Raw genomic sequence first — 6,016 nt, forward strand, 5'->3', positions numbered from 1 at the left:
TAATATTTTGCTTGGGCAAGGTCTGCAAATGCACAAGCTGCATAACAAAATTACTTTTCACTTGTGGGGTGGGGAACCAACCCGCTCAGAGCTCAAATCATTGTCCAGGGAAGGGTGGTCTCTGGAGCTTTCTGATCGGAAGGCGCTGCCCAGTGGATCCAACAGACTCCAGCTACCATCCTCGTCACTCTCTATTGTTCCCCCTCTGTCCATTAAAATAAAAGAGGAGCTGAGTGGCATTATTTATTTTTTATGATGCCATTTAAAGCTCATTTCCTAGATGCCTGCTGGTGAACAACTGCTTTGACCTAGGTTTGGTTCTCACATCTTCACGTACAGATACAATGTTTTCGCAGATCATTTTTTCCTTCCTGTTATCCCATAAAAAGAGGAGATGGTGCAAGCTACACACACAGTCTGTACAGATCTCCTGCTAGTTCAGGCAAAAATTCCTCCCTTTGAGCTGCATCCTGAGAACCTCTGCCTTTGCTCCTCCTGATCCATGCCAGAAATGACAGGTTAATACAACACTCCAGTGGCATTCGGCAAATGGCATCAAGGTTCTTGCTCCGTTGTGGGATTTGTCCTCTGAAATCCCTCCACCAGCCCCAATTTCCTTCCTCCTCTGGAGCCTCTGGAGGTTGTGGTGAACCTCCCTCCCCCCAGTGAGGGCTGGACATGACTCCCATCATCGGTACTGCTCTGAGTGTAGGCTAGAGGGGGTCACAATGGTCCTTCAGGGATGAACACCTTGTTCTTGTAGTTCTTCCAGCTCCTTCTAGGCCAGGTGAGGTAAGGATCGAAGATTAGACTCGAACACCGATCCTTTGCATGGTGTTACAATAGGGTACCACTAGACTTTGGCTTGGAATTGACCTATATAAGGCTAGTCATGTTGCCCTTACTCATCTGAGTTGTGTCATTTAACCCTCCCCCACTCACCAGATCCCTGCCAACTAAAGCAGCGAGAGACCCAGTCTGGGATTTGAACTTGCGTGGCACACCGCCAGCTGTGTTTCAGTTTTTAGATTCTGTTGACTTTTAGTTTTGCTCTGTAGGATTTCTCATTCGTTTGGCTTTTGGGGTCAAAGACGGGTCCAACAGATGTGTGGGTCTGTGGGAGTGGTAGGGGCACGTGTATTTTGGTGGGTGCATTCACATGAATATGGGTCTACTTACATGAGGAAGAGCTGCAGGATCAGGCCTTTATCAAATTGGGTAGTAATGAACCAGGGACTTGCTGAAACAGAGTGTAATTAAATAGAAGGAACACACAGACAGACACACACAGTGTAATGCTGGTATTGTATAATGTACTACCCCTTTAAGAGGAAGCCTTAGTCATTTCTTGTATGGGAAGGGGTCAGGGTCTGCTGTAAGACCATAGAGTCTGGAGCTGGCTGCCATGCAGAGCAAGCTTCTGCTGGGTAGCTCCTTTTATCAAGCCTGAAGCCCACATGAACCCCAAAGAATCAGTGAGAGCTGCAAAGTCCCTCCCCGTTAAGAATGTGGTTGGACCTAGCTACCCTGTGCATGAACCTCCTCAGACTGTGAGTAGCACAGGAGTCCCCAGAGCACAGGCAATGGGAAAACCATTGTCTGTTTGTGTTTCTCAGATTTGGGGTATCAGCCAGCAAGTTCCTCCCAGCCACACACCCTCCCTGTTCAGAACCATGTTTGTCTCCTCACTCCTCTATTCCTGGTCCAAACACAGAGGCCCTGTTTAGACTAGGGAACTAGGTTGTGGTTTTCTTGAACATGAGTTTGCACCTAGTATAGACACAGATTAGCACCTGTATTAGCTGGTTGTGGTTGACTCAATCTAGAGTCTAGAGTCTCCCTAGCGCTGTTAGAAACAACATCACTGTCCTACACGACTGAACTTCATGCCCAGAGGTAGTAACTGGCAATTGTGTAGCCTCTCTGATCAAAGCACTGCTCAGAGATGGGTATCATTATCCTCTGGTCACTGATAGGGAAACTGAGGCAGAAAGCGGCTAAGTAGGTGGCTCAGGTTGCACACTGAATTAGTGGCAGAGCTCTGCTTAAAACCTATTTTCCTATTCAAACCACATAGATAACATGGCTTCTCAGTGATCAATCTCTCTGTTTTTTGAAAGTTTTTTTTTTTCTCCTAATGTATCAGTATAAATTGGGAGCAGCCAGTCTTGATCTGGTTTGAAAACACTCAAGCTTTCTAGGCACGTGCAAGTCAGTTGCTGGATCCTTCAGTAAGTGACTGAAACTGGCCAGCTGGGCTGGGTCCAGGAATTCTGAACTGAACTCAGAAAGCTTCTGCGATGGCGTGGGGTGGTGGTAAGCCAAGTTCAGGTCTTGGAGCCAATTGTCTAGCCACGTTCCTCTTGGTGTTTCTGAAAGTCTGTGGAGAGTGACTGCTCAGGAAGTGATTAACATGATAAAAGAGCAGAACCCTCTGATGCTGCCTGTAACTGAGCATCAAAGAATCTGGCCTGGGTATTTGTAGATAAATTAATGCCTCTTAACCGACAGTGGTGAGGGAACAGCTACAATTGGTAGCACAACAATACTGTGTGTCACATGGTTTCTGTCCCTCTGTCGGGTGGGAAGAGGGGAGGAAATACGTCAGCTGGATTTTGGAAAAATGAAAGGCACAAACATTTACTGTAAGACGTTGTAAGCAGAGCCAGAAAGGCATTAATAGAATAGAAAGCTCCCACTGCATTGGCGGAGAGTCAGTGTTTGGATACTTCAGGAATAGGCCATCTAAGAAAAAAGATGGCTGGCTGGATAGCGAGAGAGATACGGTAATGGTCTGGCTGACCTGAGGGGTCTTTTCTTTCTCTCATTCTTTGCATTATAAGGCCACAGCTAAGAGGAGGCTTCAAAGCATTTGGCTTCTAACTCCATCGGGAACATCCTGATCAATGCCTGAATGCAGAATGGCAGGTAGAGAGGTGTGGGGTCATCCTACGTACAGGTAAGAGCACAAAACATCAGATGACTCTGAGGCGGAGTCGGAAGTGTGGATGTACATTACCTTGGATAGTCATGCTCAAGAGAGCCAGAATTATGAAATCAACCATATCCTGTAATAAAGGCCTGCTAGGGACCAGCAAGAAAAGGGAGTTTTTCTGCAAGAGGTGGGAATAGGTGTGGGATGCATGTGAGGCTTCTGACTGTCTTAATTTTCATCTCATCTACTGAGTGGGACTCAGACACCACCACAGCAGGCAGCATATAAAACCTGAGAGAGATGGCTAGGGATGCTTCTCTGAGTAAGGATTTCGTCCATACTACAAGGGCATGGCAGGAGGCAGTGAGAAAGGTTCTCATTAATGTCCTGTTTCGAGGTGGTGTTGAGGTCCAGAGTTCCACGGGCACAGTAGAGGGTGACAGCCATGGAGTCCAGAATTGCACCACAGTGTCCTCACAGCTCCAAGCCCTTTATCCCAGATTTTTTCTAACTAGAATAGTACGGTTGGATGGGAGAGCTCTTCGTAATACAGGGCTCTGAGCAGGATGTTGGCAAGATCAAAATCATAGTTTTAAAATAAAGTCCTTCCCTGTGTCACTAATGCCCCCTAAATTAATCAACTTGAAAGAACTTTAAAAATCTAATGTACTTTTCACCCTTGAAGCTATTTGTTTGCTATTTCCCCTTCCCTTGGCTTGGTCAACTCCCCCTTTCTGCTTATAGTCAGTTCCATATTCTGGTTATCATGTAGGAGTTCAATATGCTGATGTGTTTTGGGGTGTCTAGTGCTGAAGAGCTATGCTCAGATTAACACCACCACAAGCCATTCGCATCTGATTTGGCACATTACACGCAGGGCCAGATTTCCAATTGGGCACAGTAGACACTTGCTTACGGGCACTGGCATTCTAGGAGCATCTTAGCTCTCTCAAACCGTGTGCAACATGAAGGTCAGCTGTAGGCAGGGGGCTGCTGTAGATGCTGTGACTAGGGACGCGTAAGGGGTAAATCTGGCCCTGATTACATGCCTGGACCTGTATTGTTGAGGGATTATTCTATGTTAAAAATGAGGGTAGTATGTTGGGCATCCTTGCTGTGCAGTAGGGGGGCTGGGTTCTGATCTCAGGTATGCTGGTGAAATCAGTGGACTCACCCCAGATCTACGCCAAATAGCTGAGATCAGGATCTGGCCCCAAGTATTCAGATTGAGATGTCCATTGGCAGAGACAGGGAAACTATAGAGGAATCAAAATTATGGGCTGCTCTAATGTAATAAAAAGCTGCTCCCCTCCCCCACCCCCCAGCCCCAACATAATGTTTTCACAAAGATTGTGTAAGGTAGTGAATATCCGTGAGAGAAACCCATATCCAGATGTTCCAAACTACTCAGTGTGGTAATTAATTATCCACACCCGTTTCCAGACTGAATAGCGTCTCTTTCTATCTGCCAGAGCAGTTTTGCTGGGCTAGGCTTCAACGCAAAGCCCCTTTGCTCTTTAAGTTCCACGGCTATAGAGCTGATGTTCCCAAGAGCCTGGGAGGAGTCGCCCTGCCCTGATGCATTGCTGCCTTTCTTGTATTAGTAATTTTCCATGGTGGCATGTTTCTTGTGCTCTGTTGTACAGGAAATTCTAGTTGTGTGGAGCCCATTATTACAACAGGTCTATTGTCTGGGGCAGGCTTTTGAGAGGAGGGTTCAGGTTTTGCTGGTACCTAAAAAATATTTTGGCATTGTAAAGGGACACTTCTCAAGTACTTTAAACTTGAGATGGGCCCATATTTGGGTGCAGTTCTGAACAACCTAGAAGCTTCAGGAGTGTTTGGATCCGGCGCTTTGGTTCAGTTCCCGTAGACAGTTTGAAGTAGATCTGTATGTGCAGAATGTTCCCAGCGAAACCCCAAACCTCCTGCGACTCACCTGGTTTTAGTTTTCAGTACAAACTTGGGTTGCTCAGTTTCCTTGGGAGAGTCCCCAAGGCTCATGAGAATTTGGAGCCAAACTGGAGTTGGTTTATGGTCTTGCATTGGAATCCTGTGGCTCTTGCAACTTTGCATGGTCCTACTCGAACCTGACACGCAGGGGAGTCAAACCAGACTGATGGTGAGGACCAGAGTCATATGAGCACGTATGGAATTACATGAGTCATGTGGCTTGAGTAGAAGCCCATTTACTTTAGATATATCATAAAATGGGAGAGAATGTACTCTGGACTGCCAGGTCAAAATTTGCCACTTGGATCCATGCTGCGAATCTCTAGGACGTATCTCACTCTGGTTCTACAGACCATTAGTGTAAAGCACTTGACTTCTGGGTTCCACTTTCAGCTCTGCCGCTGCCTTACTGTATTAACTTGAAGGCCCATTAACTGTCTGTGCTTCAGTTTTTCTGTCTGTAAAATGGGGCTAGTATCCACATTGCAGGGTGTTGTGGAACTAAATTAAAGACAGCAATATGCTTTGAGATCCTCTCTTGAAAGGGTTTATATAAGTTCCCAGGATTCAGGCTGTTGGTTATGAACAGAAAGACTCTCTGGATTTGAAGTTTGCAGCACTCTGTGTTCGAAACTTTACTGTACAAATGTCAAATATCCTCCCTCCTCAAAATGATTCATGCAGTCAGCAGCACCCTATGTTGCTTTCGAGGCATTGCCTACCTGTGCACTGGCAAAAGCAGAAGAGTTTGATGTCTTCAGTGTGGGTCTGGTGCTGTGTGTTCCTCTCGGCAGGAACTGGGTCTTGGTCTCTGTGCTGATTTCCCAGGCTCGCTCAAGACCCTTTCTTGAGGGATTTTTTTTTTTTGGCTGGTGTCCAAAACTAAGGAAAGCACCAGACAACCAGGGCAGGTGTAATGATTCTGTGTGAAAGCTACATGCATGACATTGTTCAGCTGGTGTCATGCCAGGACAGCATTAAATGTGGAATTTCCCAGGGCTTTCTCAAACCCTGCATCCAAAATCTGTGATCTTGCTGCACTTTGAAAGCCACAGGCAACTAGGCCCTTCCCAGCTTTCCACGGATGAATTGTGTGGAAAGGGGCTGTTCCCTTTCACACCCAGTAGC

Source organism: Caretta caretta, chromosome 9, assembly GCF_965140235.1.
Source record: "Caretta caretta isolate rCarCar2 chromosome 9, rCarCar1.hap1, whole genome shotgun sequence".
Lineage (NCBI taxonomy): Eukaryota > Metazoa > Chordata > Testudines > Cheloniidae > Caretta > Caretta caretta.